Below are 22,144 nucleotides of genomic sequence, written 5' to 3'. Positions count from 1 at the left end.
AGTCCTCTAAATGACTGGGAATTATGCTAACCTTCAAGAGAGCATAACACTCTCTACAAGAATAGATTGTTTGGAACGACCAGCTCTTTGAGTTACATCGTAAAATCCTGGAATTTGTGAGCTAGGAGGACTTTTGAGACCTCTGGTTTCATATATTCATATGAATAGATAGAGTAATTCTTGCAAGGTTATAATGGCAGTAATAGGACTTATACTACTTATACTACATCTACTGGGCCTCAGCTCAGTGTTCTTTCCATTAATTATCTTTATTGCTTAATTAATGACTCATAGAGATGATTTTGAGTTGCCTGCGTTTTCCTTGGCCTTGAGAGAGGTGGTTTACTGCCAAGTTGTTATAATCAATTGTTAAATCTCAGGAGAATTAAGACATGAGTCAATAAATTATTTCTCATTTCTTTGGTGAACATAAATAATTATTGAGCAATCTATAGTAAATCCTGCAGAAAGAAAATGTGCCCTTATAGCTATAATGTTTCTATTTTAGCACTTCAGATTCCAGCCAAACATGCAAATGAATGGCATATCTTTTAATCCAGAGTTTTAAATCCAAAGTCCTTTCCCTAAACCCCTGATGACAAGGATCAAACATTGTTTGTTCATCAATATACTTAGTGCCACCACAGTGCCTGGCCCTAGCCCATATGAAAAGTCATGAACTGTCTTGTGTACTCACACATTCTCTGTAAGTGGGAGCTAATAAGATCCTCACTTTACACCTGGAGAAATAAATGCAAGTAACTTTCCCAAGGACTCATAGCGGGTTAGTAGCAATGCCTGGATTTGAACTCATCTTTTCAGATTGTACTTTAAGCACAATACAATACGACCTCGTTGAATACTTTTGACAGCCCTAACCTAGTACGGAATGTTCTCCATAGTGTGGTGCAAGCCCATCTCCCTAAGTTTTCTCTCTCTAAGACTCTGGGTAAGGTTTGATTTCAGGCATCCTAGTCCTCTCTTTAGGATCCAGATGGGCTCCAGAAGTCTTCTGTGTCTTTGCTAAAAGTGTTTCCCTTGCCCTTGTCATTTGAATTTCCCTTCTTTACCCTCGAAAACATCCTAACCTTGCTTTCAGGCTGTTAACCACCTTGACTTCTCCTTCTCAGAGTGCTCTTTTCTTGAACTCTATACACTGCTTTGTACTTCTGATTGTCTTTTCTGCATGTCTGCCTTCCCCACGCAGTTTGAATGGGGACAGTTCATTATACGTCTTTATATTATCCACTATAATCTGTACAATACCGTAAAAAATTTTATGTTTATTCAGTGGATGTTGATGATAATTTTATTTGTCAATTATGCAGATCTTTGTAGGCATTTCACTGCACCTAGAAAGTGAAATACTGGGCAAGAGCATTGCATTTCAAAATGCCTTTGACAAGTTGAATGATGTCTGATAGAGACAATAAAGAATGATTCACCTGTGAGGAGAGAACTATCCTATGGACAGAGACTGAACACTTCAGAGTGAGGCAACAGTAGCAAAAAAATGATGGTATTAGAGTGGATAACAAGCTAAATGGGAATCAGCAGTGTGCCTTTATGAACCATGCATAAATAAAACACAGCAGGCATGAAGTCCTTGCTAATCCTCTTACTAGATTTTGCATAGGTCTGGCTTTCTTAGGAATAATTCACCCGATTCTGAGTTGTTTTCTTTCCACTGAAGTGATGAGGAAGGGACTGTAGCAGTAGGGGTTTAGATGATATATTACAAAGATCATAGAAGAGAAAGGAGCATGAAATTCATTCAGTTTTCTGCCCTTTGAAAACCATTTAACCCATAGCCATGATTTTGCAAAGAACTGCTCTCAAACCAAACCAGAATGGGTATTAGCCTTGTCTCCAGTTTCTTGCAGTTCAGAAATCTCCTTTGTAAACACTGTTTTGGCTATATAAACCTGATGATCAGGAACTTCACAGAAGACTGAATCTCAAACTGTATTGCCTTACTGCATTCTCTGTCCAAAGGATGGGTTCATCTGCAAGCAAGCGCCAGCCCTGGGGGCCTACAGAGCTCCTGGCTTGAGTCCATGTTTATATATACCTTAAGGAAATCCTTGTACTTTTGCCTTTGAATTGCTAAATCAAATGGTTTTTAGCCCCCTGAAGCTTGTGCACTTAATGAAAATGACTTAGTGTGGAATAGTGACCCTTTTAGTCCTATGAGGAAGCCTGGTTGAGTTTCATGATGGTGATGATTAATATTAAGTATTTTGGATGCTTGGTGAATTTCTTCAGTTTCACTTCTTCTAGTAAGACTTATTCTTTCATATAGTTCATAATAAATATGTAACTAACCTTTATGGATTTGGCAACATTAGAGGCATTTCACACTCTTTCCCTCAGATAACAACCCTTTGAAATGGTATTATTATACTTATTTTAGTAGATAAGGAAACAGAATTTAAGTACCTGTCCTATGAGAAACAGCTAATAAATGCCTGATTTTATGCTCTTTCTAATGTGTAATTGAGCCACACATAAACTTTCTCTTTGACCAGGTCAGTGAATTTGATCATAAATGCTCAGATTTTTTCACAAGTTAAGACTTGTAGCAGAAACTTTCAGCCAAGAGATATGTGTCATGTGCTTACACTGATAAGTAGGCGTCTAAACAAGACAAAAATAAAATGAGCTACAGCGTTTCTTGTACTTTTATAAAATAGAAAATGCAAGGTGTTAATAAGCATGCTGATAAAGTATCTCTGTTACAGAGGTCTTTGTTAGGGAAAAACAGCATAAAGTTACAGTGAGGAATAGTTTTAGGAACCATATCTAGTGATTCAAATTTATAAACCCTTTGAATTCCATAGTACCATTTTCATTTTAGCATCATTACTACCATAGGTGGTATTTTGTTATTTACCTTGTTGTCATCATTTCCCGTTTCCATTAATGCTCTGGAGTTTTCTTGAAGTGCAGATCATTTCACTCCAATAGGCCTAATGGTGGAGTAACTTTACACTAACCCTCCTTAAATGGCTATGCCTTGACATACTAATTTTTCACTGGCCCAAACTGCAGCCTGTTAAAAGTAAATGCATTCCTTCCAGGCTCCAATGGTGGATTCAAGCTCTAATGACCCTTTGACATGTTACAGGCATTGACAAGGTGCTGTCCCCTCTCTGGAAACAATCTAAACATTGATCCCAATGAACAGAGGAGAGCCCTAGATAAGCAGGGAAAATGTATTTATAGACATTTTCAGGTCATTCAAGCTATATTACTCAAGGCTAAATACTTATACTTTCAGAGAGTAGGAGGTGGTGGTGGAGAGGATTTCTACCAAACCCAGTTAAATATTTTTTAAAATCCCTTAGATACCTTATTAGCGTTAGTCAGATGCAAAGCATATTTGTTCTCTGTTAGGTGATGATGAGGCTTATACTGACAGCGGTGGGATAACATTAGGTTGTACCAAATAAAATTCTCCTTTCACCTAGATATTTTGGCAATTTTTAAAGAAATAAGCATTAGTGTAAAAGATGTATCAGAGAACATAGACTGCGCTATATGGTTGCTTCGGATTTGTTTAAAAATTCTAAATGATTTTTGAAATAAAGGGCTATAATGATTCTTATTGTTAATACAAGGATTTGTTTAAAAATTCTAAATCATTTTTGAAATAAAGGGCTATAGTGATTCTTATTGTTAATACAAGGATTTAATGCTTTACGCTCCTGCAGTGAGAACTGTGGTCTGTTTATACATCTGGCAAACTCCAGTTCTTACTCTCAGCCTCAGTAGGTATTTGCTTATTTTGATGGCTTTATATGTTCAAAATTCCAGGTAAAATATAAATTTTCTAATGTAGAAAAACAATAGCTATATACATATGAATGTATGTTTTTTAGAATTTATTTTAGAGAGCTTAGCAGTAAGCCAGAAACTTTTCCTAGAATGTAACGTCCATTAGGATGAGGATTTTGGTCTCCTTCGGTCATTTTTTTTATCCCTAATGCCTGACATATGGTTGATGCTTAGTAAATATTTTTGAATGAATGAAAATTCAGTCAAGGAGTATCTGTTCAACACAGTGTAGGAAGGAGTATGCCTGGCCTGAGGACTTGCATGGCTAGGGAATGGGTATAATCTTATTGTGGATATGGATACATGAGACTCTCTTAGATGGATACCATTATACAATCAAATCATGTAAGTAACATTCCACCCTCATCAAGCAAACTTTTGATTATAATTGGCTTCCCATGTTGACTGCCTACAGGTTGAAACCACCATAATGTGAGGAAATCATTGTCTAGTGTTGTTGCTTTGAAAATCACTATTCTTGTTATAAGTTAGTGAACTGACTTTGGTATTACAGTCAGCTGTGTCTAGAGCTTGGTGATGTTAGTCCATCCCTGGGAGACAGTCTGTGTATAGAGTTGTTAGGGAAAACAACTAAATAAATACTAAGATTCCTAAGTGTGTGATATACTAAATACCTCATAAAGATACAAAAATATATACTGCTATTCTTCAAACAGGAGATCAGATTGAGGCACAAATGAGACTTAATCCTAAATAGACAATCTACTATAAATACATATCAGTGCATTTATGTGATACAAAATGTGCATATGTGAGCCAAGGAAGAATAGAAGTAAAGTCGAGAAAGGCTTCCTGGAAGAAGAAAATGAAAATAGACTGGCCTCTAAGAAAGAGGGGAATATCACAGGTAGTGAAAATGCTGTGGATAGAAGATGTAAAACTGGAAGAAAAAGGTTATATGAAGGATAAGTCGGGTAACTTTGCTTAAACATAGCAAACAGTCTGTGTTAGGAAAAATTAGATATGAGGTAGATATGACAGATATAATAAACAAGAACCTATCATCAAGTAGAAGACAATGGAGAAAGAAATGTAAATAGCATCTCTGATTACAATGATTTTGAAGATTCATATGTAGTTTTATAACTAAATATTAGGTGCTCTGGTTATTTGTTGCTACATAACAAACCACTTAACCACGAGATGGTTTAAAATAGCAACATTTAATTATTTTTCATGTTTCTGTTGATTGACGAAGGCTCAGCTGGATGACTCTTCTGCTGGTTTTCACTTGGGGTCACTCGTGTGGCTGTGACCAAATGATGGCCACGGCTAAAACATCAAAGATGGCTTCTGGTGCCTTGGGGGGGCTGACTGGAAAGTCGTGTTCAAATGGGATGATCAGATGGCTAGGCCTCTTTATTTCTTTATAGAGTCTCCTTGGTCTCACTCTTCCTTTGTGGTCTTTCCGCATGGTTTCTTTATATGGCTTTCTCTATCAGGTTAGCAGAACTTCATATAAGGTGGCTCAAAGGCTCCCAAAAGTGCATGAGAAGAAGCTGTCAGGCCTTTTTTAAGGCCTAGGTTCAAAACTAGAATGGTGTGTCACTTCTACCACATTCTATTGGTTGAAGGCAGTCATAGGTCAGTCCAGTATTCAATGTGGAAGCAGATTACACAAAGGCGTGAATAGGCTCATTGCTTATTGCTCATTGGGAGCCATCTTTGGAAATTAATTATTACAGTAGGTGATTTCAAGTCATCATTCTCAACAACATCATAATGACTGCTACAACACCACAAATACAATATTTATTAGGCCCTTATTATGTGCTAGGCACTATTCTTAATACTTAACCTGTGTTTATTTATATCTGGAGGAAAGCAATATTATTATCCCAATTTTATAGATAAGAAAATGAGACCCAGAGAGATTAAGTAACTTGCTTAAGATTATATTTGAATTTGAACCCAAACAATCGTACTTCAAAACCTGTGCTAGTGAGTACAATACTGCATTGCTTCTCTTATAGAGGTGTAGAATTCCATATATATATATATGGCACCTGAAAGTCTCTGCTAAGTAATGAAGTGTCAGAAAACATTTAGAAATAGCATGACAGCCCTGAATATTTTTACCACTGTTCCCAACATGCTTCAGTTTAGCTCAGCAGATTCAGCTTCATTTGATGTGAAAAGAATATGATACTAAATGTCAAGGTTGATTTTGCCAAAGTTGTAGGGTTCTGGTGTTGCCCAGCTTCAGAAAGTGATGCGCATTGTAGGTGATGTGAGTGAAATCCCCTGGAGATGTGAAGTGTGCCACTGACCACGTGGACCACAATGTGCATGTGATCCCTGGCATTGTACAATGTGACCAGTGTGTCAAATTTACAGTGCATTACTTCAGACTTGGCATTTTAGGCTAAAGTTTACAAAATCAACATCTAGGCATCCATCTTTTTTTTCTAGTCATTTTATTACTGATGTCTTTGCTTATACTAATACATGATATAGGAACTATAAAGATATTTCTTCATCTAAGTATATACATTATGCTTTGATTGATTGATCTGCTCAGGAGCTACATGGTTTAGTGTCAAGAGCTCTGGACTTTAAGCCAGAAGAAGGGGGATTAAGCCCTGGATGCATTCTGTTATTAGTTGTGCTACTGTAAACAATCCCTTGATTCCTCTAAATTTGAATATAGCTGTGTAACTATGTCATTTGGTGCCATCAACATGTTTCCCTGGGATGATAATCCTTAGTTTCAGAGTTCTGTGAAGCTGAAATGAATATGCAAAGCTTTGTGTGCTAAATAGTTTCATATAATTAAATTTATACAAATACAAGGTAGTATTAATGATAATTGAGAAAAAATATAGCTGAACTGATGTTTTATAGCAATTGATAGAAACCACTTCAATTATATCAACTGATTAGGGTAGTGATTCTTCCGGCATAGTATATAAAGATAGCGCAAAAAGTTTCAGAAAAAGGAAATTTTCTTTGAAAACAAACTTTACTCAGTTAATCTTAGCTATTCAAAATGTCTTTATTAGTTTATAATTATTTTCTTTAATTTTCATAGGGCATCCATTACATGCCAGGCATTATACTGGGCCAACACTGGCCAAGAGAGGTTTCTGTGATGATGGAGATGTTTTACATCTGCACTGTCCAGTAGAGCAGTTATCTACCACGTGTGTCTATTGAGAACTTGAGATGTGGCTTTTGCAACTGATGAACTGAATTTTTAATTTAATTTAAATTAATTTAAATTTAAATGTAAGTAGCCACATGTGTCTGGCAGCTACTGTACTGAATGATTCAACACTAGACATTGCATCATTGTATCCCACCATCCTTCATATCCTGATTCTCTTTTGTGAAAGAGTGCACTAGGAGTCATTCATCTGTTGATAGTGATCTTGTTTATCCCTCCTCTTTGACTTGATTTCTTCTTTAGTTAAGGGCACATTTTTAAGGCTACTGACAAATGTTAGTGAGGCCATCTGACCTAAAGGAGTACTGGTAATAACTGCTCTCTCTAGGCATGTGGGGCTCATGAATTTCAGCCTGATTTTCCTCAAACGCCAGCCGATATAACAAAAAAGTAAAACTAACTGAATGCTCAATCGCCTAATCATCGTTTGAGAAAAAAGAAATAACATAGGATGGATAGCAAAGGAGCCACTCTAATAAGGACCCAGCATTAGAGTGGGAAGAACTCAGTGGCTTCTTGTATCTTACATGATTTAATTTTTTAGCTTTGGAAAAATTCAGAATTCATTTTGTTATGCTCTTTTCATTTAATTTTTAAACCCTGGGAAAATTCAATCCATATGTTTCTGATCAGTGTAGACATAACTCATCGAAATGTGTTTGGTAAAGGTTGTTTTGAAGAGGTTCCAGAAATCCTGTGAGTCTTTTGAATCAAGAGAAAGACTGCATCAGTTTCACATAAAACTCCCATCTGGCCAGAGGTGCTTTAGCAGGCAGTCCGGCCATCCACCAGGCCAGGTGAGCACTGAGGCAATTCCCTCTTCCATAGCTAATATACGAATATATGAGTATTTAGGAATTTGTTGTATCTGTATGTACAATATAGGACTCAAAAGGGTCTGAAAATCACCTAGCTCTATCCTGTCAGTGTTAAAAATGAGGAAACTGTGGCTCAGAGAGCAAAAGCAACTTGTACAAGGCCTTCAGTGTGGCTTATGACAGAGCTGGAACTCTGGACACCTGGTTGCTGACCGTCGATAGTTTTCGACACAGCAAACAGTCCTTTCTTCAGTCTTTAAAAGTCAGAATAGCTGTGGATTAAAAAACTACCTTGGTGTTATTAAGAACATCTTTGGTAATAACTATAAATGGAAAGTAACATTAAAAATTTGTATAAAATTTTTAAAAAATTAAAATGAAAAAAAGAACAAAGACACTTGAATGAATTTTTGAATTTTTCCTTGAATGATACATGATTTATTAATATTTCAATTAAATATGTATATATGTCCAAGTTATTGTCAAAAGAAAAATTATATTTTAATTGACATAAAAGTAGAGACACTTCTTATGGTGAACATCTAATGGAAAATTCCTCTTGGCAGCCAGCTGTTTTTCAATCAAAGGTAAATGAAAATAAGAGAAAAGATTTTGCTTAATCTTTTCAGAGGAAAAGAAGTATAGCCATATACTATACGATTTGTTAACATAGAAGCTTATAGGGTGATATGATTTAATCCAAGGGATGAATTGTGATTCAGTTCACACCTGATGCTATGAGATCTGATGGCTTTTTTGAGGTTTTGTTCTAGGGATTTTAGAGAAGAGTTGTCACTTAAACTCTTAAGTGCTATCAGTTTGTCTGGTGAATGTCTGTCTGAAGGAATCTTCCTGTCTCTAAATTCTTGTCTGTTGCTGTCATCAATTCAATAGCATTATAGGTCCCCTCTAAAAATTTATAAGCTAGCAAAAGGCTGAAGCTGGGAAGATAAAAAATGCTCATTGTGTTATCTATCATTTGCCTGCTTCGGAGATGTTTATACACAAAGGCTTTTTGTACAGTGACTACTCAAGCTTCTGACAATTTACAAATGCCATCCTAAATAGATTAAAAAAATTAACCTTAAGTAGACGGAGGATTTGGGGAATGGGGATGGGAGGTTTTGGGTACAGCCCTCTCTTTGTGTTTGATTCATGGGGTAAGATTCTGAGTATCAGGAGATCTTTGTTACAGTCTACAATCTTCTACTTGATCTGTGACTCTGAACAAGTTATTTAATCTCCTGTGCTCATTCTAGTTTCTCAGTGTTTAAAGAGGAGAGGGAAATTCCACAAAAATTAAAGTGCTATTAAAATAATAATCAACATAACACATTAGAAACTATAACATCATTTATTAAAGATCAGATGTTGTTACAAGGAAAGTTTTAAATTTAATCTTATGCAGGAAGGCTAGATGCAAATTAAAAGATGAGGCTCCCAATATTTTCAAAATACAAAAATAGAAGGAACCAAAGACACTACAGATAGAATTAAGGTTAAAAAGAGGTCTCACAAAGGAGCAAAGGGAATAGGAAAGGCTACTATGGAGGAAAATATCTTAAAATAATAATAAAAGCAGGCACATTTTCTTTAAAATTTAAAATATGTGATATTTTGGGAAAGAAGAAAAGATCAGTAGAAACAGAAATGTTATAGATATTCAAAATTGTATAAATGATCATAAATATACTAAGTAAATTTTCTCTGTGATTTCAATGAGATGTAAAACTTTTAAAAGAAATGTATTATATTTACTAATATTAATTATATAATCAGACATATAGAGATTATATTTGTAGCCTTGTGGTTGTAATAGATCATGTTAAAATTGATCAATTTAAAGATTATTTGAGGGTTTTAAATTTTTTATGATAGATGTGCCTAGTAGGCCAGCTTTAATCCAAATATATCTCCTCGTTTATACATCTTGTTGAATATTCATGTCATTTTAACATACTAGAGAACTGCTTTTTCACCTCTGGTAATTTTATTACCGTGATTGGATTTGCTATAACCTCAACTCTAAGCAAGAAAATAAAGACTTCAGTAATGTCAGATAAAATAGCATGCATGTGTAAGTGGCCTTGTAATGTACTATTATTGTTTCATAGTCACATGTAATGATAATTATTCTTTGGAGAACTTTGCATTGTGTGGTTTCTGTAGAGTTACATGTGATTTAGTGACAATGGATTTATTTTTAGTGATTACAGATTTAAAGGATAGTGAACCCTTCAGATTTTAAAACAACAGAATATCCAAGAGGATTTTATTTTCAACTCTTGTTTACTTCCTAAATCATGCATTAATGTGATGTTTGGAAAATGAGCTAAATATTCCCGTGCTAAACTGGAGCCATCTAGAATGTGAGTTAGAAAAGTGAAAACAAATTGCCCATGTGTCTTGGAAATGATGTGTTATACAGAAATGCATTTACAAATAAAACATACTAAAAATGGGGGTGTGATGTGGCATGTACCTCTGGTTAGGAAATAAACCTGTTTTTTGCATGCAGGACGTGACCTTATATAGAGTAAAAGGATTAATATATGTAAAATACATAGAACACTGCCAGGTACACAGGAAGAGCTAAACAGTGTTTGCCACCATCACTTTCATCATCACTGTTATTCACCCTCCTTCCTCCTGGTCTCTGACCTGTAAACTAAACTTAGATTCCTGGCTCAACTATTTTAAGAACTGTCTTAAAACTATTCTTAGTTCTTTTATCCTTTCGCTGTTCCCCGCAGGCAGGAGACAATGCTCACCCCGAAACAACTGAATCCTTCTCTTCCTTTAGAATTAGGGGCTGCTGAAGGAGAAAAAAACTCACCTCTGCTATTTAGAATGTCAGCTTTTGAAACTGAGCCTGCGGATTGTTCAGCAATCTCTAGTCAACTAGTTTCTCTGTCTCTCAAAGCGGACATTTCAAACGTTATTTCCTCCTTCAAATCTCTATCCCAACTTGATTTTTCCTCTTAACAAATGACCTCATCTCAGTCTTTGCTGTAGAGGAAGCAAAATGATTAAACTTACACTGCGCGTGCACACACACACACATTGTTAAAACCCGTCAACTTCTCTCATCAATGGCTTGAAAGAAACTCTTGTCTTCCCCCAGCCCAGTATTTTTACCTTTCTTTTCTGCCTCATAACCGAGTTGTCATATTCTTTCCTGAGCTCTCCCTTGCTGTGCTCTTCATCAAGGCCTGTTTCATTTCCCCCCAAATCTTGCTCTGTCTGTCACTCTCTGTCTAGGATATTCAAAAATATGTCCCTTTTCCTTTTGCTTCTTTCCTTTTAGACATTAAAAAAGAAGTCTATTCTCATCTTTAAAAAAAAAAATGAAAAATCCTTTCTCTCAAGCTAATCCAGTTCTTCACTGCCAGCTCTTTCATAAACATTTGAACTTTTGCTTGTCCTGCTTCACTTTCCATCGATCCTCACCCTCACCCCACCGTTTCCAAAAGGCTAATAATGCAGCAGAGATTATCTAATTGCCTGATCAATGGTTTCTTCTTGCTCATTACCCTGATTAATCTCTCTGTAGTGTTTGGTACCGATGGATGCTTCTGCTTTCTGCAAGTCACTTTCCTCGGGATACTGTTACTTTCTTCCTTGCTGTGTCTCCTGCCCGCTTTTTTGACTTCTCTGTTTTAATGTCCTTATCTCCTGTAGTGCTTCCTTTTCTTGCATCTGTCCCTTATGTGGAGCCAATTTCCCAAATGTCCATCTTTAGCTTTCTCTTGTTACTTCATATTCTCTCTCCATGAGAGATCTTGTTTCCTTCCTTTAATCTGGTGGCCTGAACTCACACACATTTTTATATAGGAGATGAAAATCATGCATACATTATGTATACTTACAATTTGCCTCATAAATATATGTGGAAGTACTATGAACTCTAGTCATCTGTCTACCAATGACCTATCATCTCTGCATCATCTATCATTGTTTCTCGCTCTGTTCTCTCTCTGGAACTACAGACACATTACTTACTGGCAGTATGACCTGAATATCTTGAAGACCTCTCTCTTGTCTTTACTACTGGTATCCATTAATCCATCAAGTTCTGTCAGTTCTGTTTTTAGAAGGCCTATTATATCCACCCCTCCCAGATTCATTCATACTCCCAGTTTGAAAGTTCAAACTTCTTCCATTTCGTATTTGAACTATTTGAGTAATCTTGCTGTGTTTTAGTTTTTAATTTATTTCTGTTTTTGTTTATTCTGGAGCCACCAACTCCAAGTCATTTTTTAACCTTTCTAACTTAATTATTTTTCTAAAAAGTCAGATATGATTAATGTGACTCTTTTGCTAAAAACCTAACCTGACTCTAATTTTTTTTTCTCTAGGATAAAACCTAATTTTTTTTTAGCATGGCATCCAGAGAGTTCTCCCCAAACTGGCCTTAACCTGCATTTCTAGTTTTATCACTGTCGTTTCCCTGTGCACACAAACACTGAGTACACAGGACTATGAAGTTCCTTCCATCTGCCATCTTGACTCTGGGTAGAGTCTGATCTTTCTGCCAAAATACATTCTTTTACCCTTATCTATACATTGCATGGATAAAACATTAGAATAGTACACATAGTAATCACTTAATAAATATTGAATATTTTATTACATTTTGTTATTTTTCCCTAGTTTTAATAAACTCAGTGCCACCTCTTCTATATTGTCTGATCTAATTCTGCCGAGTTGGAATTCATGACTCTTTCCTCAGTCTCCCATAGTACGTAATACACTCTACACTGTCTTATGGATAGTTGCTTATTTGTTTGCCTTTCTCACTAAAGAATACAGGCTGGCATCAGAAGAACTCAGGTTCAACTCTTAGCTTTACCACTTGCCAGCTTGGTGACTTTTCGATATACTTGGCTAAGACGTATACTGAGCATAATGCCTGACACCTAACTTAACGTTTAATGAATGTTAGTTCTTGTCCTTTTACCCCTCCTCCCTCTCCTTTTATTCTCTATCATCTATCACAGTAGTGAGAATAGTAAATGCTCAATTATTATATTGCTGTTGAACTGAATTAAAGAAAATTTATAGGAGGACCAACTCAGATATCTTCTCTAGTAAGGCTTCAGGATTTAAGAAATCAGAATATTCACCTGATAGAATTTTGGAATTATTATTAGCTCCATTCTAACTAACATATGACAACTTTGCCTTGTTAATTATAATTACAGCATTATTGGGCAGTGTCAGGAGCAGTGTCAAATATTTTTATACATCATTCATTTCATCCACACATTAACCTTATGAAGTAGGTGCTGTGATCACATCCAGGGCCCTACGAAGAGCAAACAATACAACTGGAATGTAAAACTAGGTAGTCTGACTGGAGTTAAAACCCTTATCTACTGTATTACATGAGCATCATCTCTGTTTCTGACTCAGTTCTCTCACTTCCTCTATATCAGTTGATTAATTATAAAGGAAAATATTAGTGAGCTGAGATTGTATATTTTGCAGAACTGGAAATACAGATCCAGAGAGAGGAAATCTGAATGTTGGAATATGTGGCTGATGATAGGATTTGAAGGCATAATGGGATCAGTGTCTAATAATCAAGAAAGACTTGGGCCAACAGACTGGTAGACCAAAGAGCAAGAAAAGGTATTCCATTGACCTGTATACACACTACTCAACACCAGTCCAGTGGAAAATTTCCTCATGTGTCTTGTGAATCAATGGAGTCATTTACCACTGTTTACCTGTATGACTTGACTCTGGTCATTGGGTAGACAACCATGCATGATGACTCTAATCTAAAAGAAATGCATATGCTTTACGTGCTATGCTTTGGGCAGAAAGATACATGTTTTCTTTCTTTATTTAACTAGTGTGTAGTTAAATAAATGTAAAATAGTTTCTGAGTTTAGTGGTAGAATATTCTTCTTGCTATAACAAAAACTAAATTTCAGACTATCAAAAGTTATTTGAAGAAAGTTGAGCATAATATGGGAACGTACAAATATTTTTTTTTCTGAGCCCAAAGAAAATGAGATTTTAGAAACAATATTTTTCTTTTTATGTAATCTATTTACAATGAGGATTATATGTGCCATTTTGAAAAAAAATAGAGTGTGCATTAAAAATAATTTTCACTCAGTTAAGTTCTTGAATGCTGTGTAATTTTCCCCTAAATGAGATGTTGGACTTAATCTACCAATAGAGTAGGTCATTCATACTCAAAAGTCCATGTCCAGATAGCAAAGCGGAATACTTATTTAAGCACGAAAAGCATAGCTCATGGAGGACGGTAGGGCAAAGGAAAGATTATGAAGGCTTTAAAATGTTTGTAGGAAGAAAATAGAGGACAAAGCTCATCTCAAATTTTCAGAAAACCGGGAAGATGCTGCTACACATAGGGTGTTTTTGTTTCTCGGTTTAAATATGAGATAATTACTTTGGATTTTAAGCATTAGTAGAGCCTTAGGATCTTTTAGTGTACTTTTCTCAAATACTGCTTTGCTCTCTGTCCTTTGTAACTCTGAGATGCCAGGTGTCAGTTCAAATTGTAAACCCTCTTTACTCCAATTTTCAAGGTTTTTTTTTTCTCTTCTAACAAAGACACTGCTAATGATTATGTGCTCTTGTAATGCATGCTCACTTGGCTTTCTTTGAGAAGTAAACTGTTTATATGTGAAAGTTTTCATTGTTTATACCCCTCTTCTCCAAAAAGGACAAACATGGCCTAAGCTGGCAGTTCACTGTCAGGAAACAGGCTGATAATCATGTTATACTAGAAAAATTAGGGAGGAATGACCACTTACCAAGAAATCTATAAGTGACGATTGTCATTCATCACTTTCTCTATTATAAACTTTTCCTATTTGGGGGAAAGCTGAAAGGAACTCTTCATATTCTCAGGCTCCTTTAAACTAGAGAGAAGTATAGTTTGGGTTTTGTTAAAAATTTGGGACCAGCTTTGCTTTAATTTGTGAAGTGTTGAAGCGAGGGTACTTCTCTACCTACGTTTGTGTGTATGCTGCAGCTACTACATTAAGGTCTAAAGATACTCGGAGATGCTTTGACCCACAAGGAAAATGAAAGTGTCCCTAGAGTTTAATGTTTCTGATACATTTGTCCAAAAGGTGTTGTAATTGAATATAGAATCACTTTTATACGATGGCATTATTCTATCTAATTTCGAAAATACCCTGCCATTGAGCAAGCTATCATTTAAAAGGGCCAACGCAGAAATTGGCAATGTTTTCTATCATGTGCTTTTTGTGAAAGAAAAAATATATCTTCTATCAGGAAATACTGATATTTGAGTTATTTATTGAAATAAAATTTATAGAGTTAATTTAAGACTGGCAATTGGTTCAGGTTTTCTAACCTGAAGGAGGAAAGCTATAATCATAATAACCTTCTGAAAAGTCAGAGTCTCATTTGAAGTTCAAAGTGATTAAAATGTTGTAAGTTTAGAATTAAGAAAAGTAAGATTTCCCCAGATTTCCTAATAAAATGTGTCTACTCTTTTCTACATCTTTGTTAGAAAAGTTTAGGAAATAGTGCACTAAGTGGATGCCATGGCCAGTGGGTCCTCTTAGGAGACAGCCAGATAGCCTACCTGTTGTCATAGACTTCTGTACCATCATGGCCAAGGGCACCATTTTCCCTGTTTGGAATTTGTACAGTCAAATAATTAAAAATGTGTCTTTGATGATTTTCCCTTTTAGCAAATTAAAGTTGACAGACTTTAACAGTAACATTTTAGTAAAAACCAAACAGTAGAAAATATCTGACCATATGTAATGCTGTTTAGTACATACTCATGTGAAACTATATTGACGTCTCTTTATCCAGCAACAAAGGAAGACGTATTTCATACACTGTCATTTTCCTAACCACTCAAGCTTACCCCTTTGTGTGCCAAACCATCTTATCTATTTATTTTCTATTATTCTGAATTAAGTTTTTATAAACTATATTGTGCATTTCCATGCTGTTTAACACACAAGGTATAGCACTATATTTAACCTTTTCCTGATTACCCATGTTCATCATTTTGAATGGGCATCCATTCCTATGTAGTAATAGATCTCAGTGTGTGCCTTTTTCTGTCACCTCTCTTAATGTCAGCCTGTTAATTGTCACTTCATTGCTGTCAGAGTAACTGACTCTAAATTTCTAGTCCCACCTCCCAGACCTTCATTCTATTTGTTATAATCTTTTGAGTGCTGGAGAGCCAAGTAACAAAGCTTTAAGAGATTTCTTAATAAAAAATAAATACACATGTATAATGGAAATAAGAAAAATAGTGGTACAGAGATGTAATATACAGCATAAGGCATTTGGTCAATAATATTGCAATAACTTTAGGGATAGATGGTTACTAAACTTATGGTGATCATTTTGCAATGTATGCGAATGTCAAATCACTTATGTAATATACCTGAAACTAATATATTATTGTACATAAAACTATACTTCAATTAAAAAAAGAATAATAGTGGTAGAGATAGGAAATATTAATAGTTTCATGATTAGCATTTATCTAGTATCCTTTGATCTTTTTCCTAGGCACCTAAAATTTGTTTAAAAATCAAGTTAATAAATCTCTGAATGAAGGTTGAAAGATCACACTTCAGTGAAACTGTCACTTTGACTTGGGCCATGTTGTCAGGATTGGTCAACAGAGTGGGCAGGCAGGGTCAGACCAAGAAAACCTTCAGTTCCATCCACGAGTGAGACCATTTTTGAACACCAGTGAGCAGTCAGTAGGAACGGGAGCAGACAAAGTGAAAGAACTTGTGCTGAATGTGGTAGTTAGGCAAGGCTGGTGAGTTGGTTTGTTTTCAGAGTCAGAGCCAGAGATAAGCATATCATGAATTCTGTATAAATGCTTCTTTTCTCTTAATTTTAAATACTATATAACTTATAGTTCTTAGGATCCCTCTGTTTTGAGGGACAAAACCTGGATTCTTTATCCAGTGTGCAAAGGCACAAAAATATCCCCCCCCCTGTTTATTGAGATATTGTTGCCATAGAGCACTGTGTAAGTTTAAGGTGTACAACATGATTATTTGGCATACTTATAGATTGTGAAATGACTACCAGAGTAGTGTTGGTTAACATCTATCACCTCACCTAATAAAAATCTTTCATGTGATAAATAAGCTGCAAATTTGTGAGAACATAATTCTTTTGGAGAACTGTATTAACATGTCATTTTTGACAGTACAGAATACCACTGATAAATACGGATCAGAAACAGAGTTTTAAATAATAAGTGTACATCTCTGGACTTAAAGGCGACATTTAATGATGGCATTGACATTACTGTGTCTTTATTATTGTTAAATAGATAAAGTTTTTCAAGAATCAGATTATATGTCTGACAGATTCATAAAATTCTGGAGCTGGGAGTGTCATTAGAAATCTTCTAGGCTAGTATTTTCTGTAGTTCCACTGATACTATTCTTTGAGATACTGCTTGTATACACACACAAACACACACATACACACACGTTCTTTTTGTCAAATAAGGAAACATTGCAAACTGTATCTCCCATCTCGGAGATTCATGATGCATATTAGAATTGTAAAAATTATAATAAATCCTGCAATAGGCAAAATCTACTGAACAGTGTTTTAAATAAGCATTTCTCAAGTGTATTTGGACACTGGGCACTTTTCTTTGTGTAGGATTTAAAATCTTATGTGGAACAACTTGTGGGAAATGCTGATCTCATCTTAATTGCTTATTTTGCCTACAAAGAATTTGGCTCAGAGAAGGTCTGTGAGAGTTCGTAATCGCAGACCCAGAACCAAAGTCTAGATTCTGTAACTACCATGCTGCTGCTCTGCACCCATCCCATCTGTCTTTCCCTTCGAGTCTCTCTTCTTCTGACCTGCCTAATTCTACGCTCTTACTTTTCATTGCATCCAAATTCCTTTTTCCTCCTCTTCTGGCATCTCTACCCTTTGAAACTCCCTCCACACTCACTCTTGGGACACCTCATCCACTCACAGCTTCATATGTCACCTCTACATTTTATCTCCTCCATGCCCACCTCCAGCCCTACCTTCTCACTAAAGTGTCACTTCAGAGTCACCAGGCACCTGTTGGATTCATTTACTTGTATATCTTGACTTTACTTTGAACTCAGCATGTCCAAAATCAAATTCATCTTTCGAGCAAACGGTTCTTTTAAACTTCTCTCTTTCTGGCAAGAAAATTCTCCCAGTCTTGAAGGTCTTCTTTCTTTAGAAGACAGAAGTCAATTTAGAAGTATTTATGTCTTTTATTATTTAGATCCTGTCAGATCTTAATTTCTCAAAGTAGTTTTTCCCTTAAAATCATCCTAATTCACCCTCTCTTCTTTCTCCATTCTCCATTTTCATTTATACCTGCAATACTATAAATTCTATAGTTCTTGTCTCTTAGACCAGTATCTTCCGTTTTGTCATAATTTACATATGACTGCCAGGTTATTCACTCAAAAGCAAGTTTTATCTTGTTACTTCCCTGCCCAAGAGCCTTCAATCGGTTAATATTTCTTGATGTTCCTGTCTATTTTAGAGCCTCCATAACTTGGCCTCATGCAGTTTGGCCAGTAAGCATGACTTCATGGGGGATACTATGGTGTTTCAGGTCCATTGCTCTCTCTGATGATGGAGCATGAACTATCAACAGGAACAGGCTGGTGAGGGGCTGATGTGGTGATATCTGGACACCTGGACTTGATTCAAGTAGAAGATTGCATTGTAGAAGTTTTATTTGATATTCTGTCATCATAGTTTCTGAGCAGTGAAAAATGGGGAAATTAATAAACTGTGGTTTATTGTCTTTCCCCTCATGGCCATGCTTCTCACATGCAGCAAAAGTGATGGATGAGCAACCCTGAGTAACTGAATTCCTTATAGCCCGGTGAAGACCAGTTAGAAGGAAGGGGGAAAATAAAGGGAGGATATATTATGCTTATGATTTCTTTTTGAGAGATCATAAGAAGATGGAGTCTGATTGACACGGAGAGGAGTTCTAGGTCAGGATTCGGTGAGAATGAAAATCATGGCAGGTCTCCATTTGGGCGTGGACTCATGTGGTGCTCTTTCAAAGGTCCGCTCTGCTCCAAATGACATTATAGTCATTCCCTTATGTTAGCTCACTGTATCTCATCAGTTCAATAAAATAGGTGCTTAAAGCTCCCAAGTCTTAGAAGGAGTAAAACATCTAGTTCATGTACTTTGCTGAGGTGGGGAGTGCTGTCTGAGGAAGCTGTTACCTTCCACAGCTTTACCCAGGATCCCTCTCACTGAGGACCAATTTCTCTCCTTGTCTGCCGGGACCCAGGGAGCCTTGGTTTCAGAACCTCTTCTCATTTGATCTGTCATGATAGGGTGTTTGGCAGAATTTTCTTAGATACAGAAAGTGGTTTTGCATGCTAATTGAACAAAGTACTGAGGCAGGAGACAGATGGGCCCCCAGGGCAAATGGTTTGAGTTTGTTCCGTGTGGACCAATACCCCAAGAAGGGAATAACAGGACAATTGAGAGAGGAGGCTGGGCCCCGCCCAGATAGAAGATAAGAGACCACATAGTTCTCATTCTTGAAGTCAGGAGACCTCCCCAACTACACATGCGCAGAAAGGCTCCTTGGAGGTCAAAAGGAAAGTGATGCTAACTGATGCCAGCTGAGGCTCACTACCCATAGGCCTCTTCGGTAGACTCCATCTTGGCTAAGAGATGCGCGCACACACACGGGAAGATCCTGAGATGCACCAAATACGGACTCTGAACCAGGCAAATCAAAATGATTGGTCAAAGGAAACACGGAAGAAGTGCCCCGTATAAGTGATTTAAACTGCCAGGAGGACACGACTGTTCTCTCTCTCTGAGCCCGCCCGTGTGTCTGTCCACATGTACTGTACTTCTTTGTTCTCCTAATATATACTTTACTTGTTTCACTGCTTTCCGTCTTTGTGGGAATTCTTTTTCTGCAAAGCCGTAGGGCCAGGGCCTTGTCACTGACCGCTGGTCTAGTGGCTGGGATTCAGCGCTCTCATTGCCGTGACCAGAACTCAATCTCTGGCCAGGAACTGAGACCCTGCTTGAAGCTGTTGCAGACCGAGGCCACCCAAGATCAGTACCGAATATTAAAAGAATGATGAAAACACGGTGTGGGCAACCTGGTGTGAATGTGTGGAAAGAAAGCAGTGCCTTTTCAATATGTGAAAGAGGTGTAGAAAACTAGCCTGAGCTCGTTTTGTTGGTTCAGAAATTGAAGAGATTCCTGACATCCTGTTCTGAAGTATGTCGGTCCTGTTAGTTCTTCTCAGATGTAAGGACAGAGGATTATATACTTTCAACCCCTTAAGTTTGGGGGTTCAGTCTGGCAAGATGATTAATTTTCCTTTATACAGATGATTTTCTCATTTAAAGAAGTTATCTCAGTTTATATATTTGGAGGTTTTATATTACGATATTTTTTAAAAAGTAGAGCGCTTGATAAAAAACAGATTTCTTCTTTACATAGTAGAGACAGAAAGAAAGAAAAAAAAGCATAAACATCACTCCCTTGCTGGTACAGATAACAAAAATTGATGGTGGGAGTAGAGAAGACTATTTGACTCCATTTTGTGGATTTTCTGGAAACAAGCACTTTTAAATAAATCACTTTATCGGGATTTGAGCAAAATTGTCAGTCTCTAGGCTTCGAGCATAAGAAAAGAGCACTTGTAAAGTTATTTACTAACAGAATTCTAGATGAAGGCAACTGAGCTCACAGTGTTTTATCCTAAGTGCCGTCCTTCTCCCCCTCTCCTCCTTTCAGACTTCACCCCCTTGCGCTCTCCCCTTCCTCAGGTCCCTCAGTTCCTCCTTCTCACATATGCATTTAATAGATATTAGCTTTTTTTTTTTTAATGTTTCATGTTTGCAGAACTCTTTGGGAAAAGTGAAAAATTATTCTCTCAGGATTCCCTCCTGCGTCAGTAGTTCACACTCCCTACCCGGCATGCCTGCCCACCACACACTCCACAGAAAGAAAAGGAAACAGAGAGAGAGAGAAACACTAGTTCCACATTTCCTGTTGTTGGGAGTTGACGCTCAAATTCACAATTTCATTAAATACGGTTGTTGCACGGAGGAAAAAAAGTAAGCTATCCTTTGACAACAATAATAAAAGAAAGTTGGATGCTGGTGCAAACTTTACATGTATATTTGAAACAAATAACCTGCATACATAAAGAGAGAACCCTGGGTGGTTATACACCACCTGAATGTCCAATTAGGAGGAAAACAAATTGCCCATAAAAGGTGGTAGACGCTGTGAGGGTAGGAGGGGCCACTTGTTCCCGGTGTAGCAGTGTGAGATTTTCAACCATGATAATTGCTCCTATTTTTGGCTTCTTGCTGTAGCTAAGAAGGAAGCAGCTTATGTTGGCCTGTATGCATTTAGAAGGTGGGTGATACCAGATCCAATTATCCTCAGCTGCATGACCACCAAAGCTGTTTTCATCTGTGAGTGATTCCTCACAGCCAGGAGAGGGGACAACAGAGAAACCTCCTTTCTAAAAGGCAGGAGGAGATGGGCGGGGGGGAACTGAAGGAGAGAGCGTAACAAGAGGGCTAAAGTATTAAAGCAAAAGGAAACAGAATGGGAGGGCAGAGAATGAGGCTGATGGTGAGCTAGCATTGAATGAGAGGATTTCCAAGCCGACATCAATTACAAATACCTCTTATACAAGGCCACGCCACAGCCTGCTGGGCTGATCAAAAGCCTTTAGTTATAAGCTAAACATTGTCATTGGTCTCAAAATAGATTTCACAAACATTTTAAAATTTGTGTTTCTCAACCAGACAGCACTGGAGTCACATGAAAACTTTTCATCAATGCTGATGCTTAGGTTCCAGCCCAAATCAATTAAGTCAGACTCTTTTTTGATGTTTAAAAAGATCCCGGGCAATTCTCATATGCAGTCAGGATTGAGGACCACTCAGAGAGGAGACACAAAAGGTAGTTCTAAAGTCCTTAGTGTGCAGAATTTTTCAGGCATTTACATTTGCAATATTGGGCTGAAACAAATAAAGAGCTCTCCTCTAGAGTAAGGTGATTTCTTACCTGTGTACTCCATTTTGCCCTGCATTTCCCCCCAGCTTTATTGAGGTATAACTAATAAATAAAATTGATATTTAAAGATATTTAAAGTGTACATCATGGTGATCTGATATCTGTATACATTGTGAAAGGATTCCCCACTTAGTTAATTTATACATCCATCACCTCACATATTGATCTTTTTTTTTTTTTTGGTGAGAACTTTCAAGTTCT

At 36.8% G+C, this 22,144-nt stretch overlaps 1 protein-coding gene and 1 long non-coding RNA gene across 2 annotated transcripts in view; both read left to right on the top strand.

Annotated features, from left to right (window-relative positions):
- LOC309627594 (uncharacterized protein) overlaps window positions 1–22,144 on the top strand; it is a 694,978-nt gene that overhangs the window by 545,030 nt on the left and 127,804 nt on the right. The gene's annotated exons all lie outside the window — the stretch shown is intronic.
- Window positions 169–21,523, top strand: LOC309627618. Its single transcript, XR_014243860.1, has 2 exons — window positions 169–4,404; window positions 4,445–21,523. It is a non-coding gene; the product is annotated as an uncharacterized lncRNA (long non-coding RNA).

This window comes from Balaenoptera borealis (assembly GCF_965194805.1).
Source record: "Balaenoptera borealis genome assembly, chromosome: 4".
NCBI lineage: Eukaryota > Metazoa > Chordata > Mammalia > Artiodactyla > Balaenopteridae > Balaenoptera > Balaenoptera borealis.
This window is presented reverse-complemented; position numbering and strand designations above follow the sequence as displayed.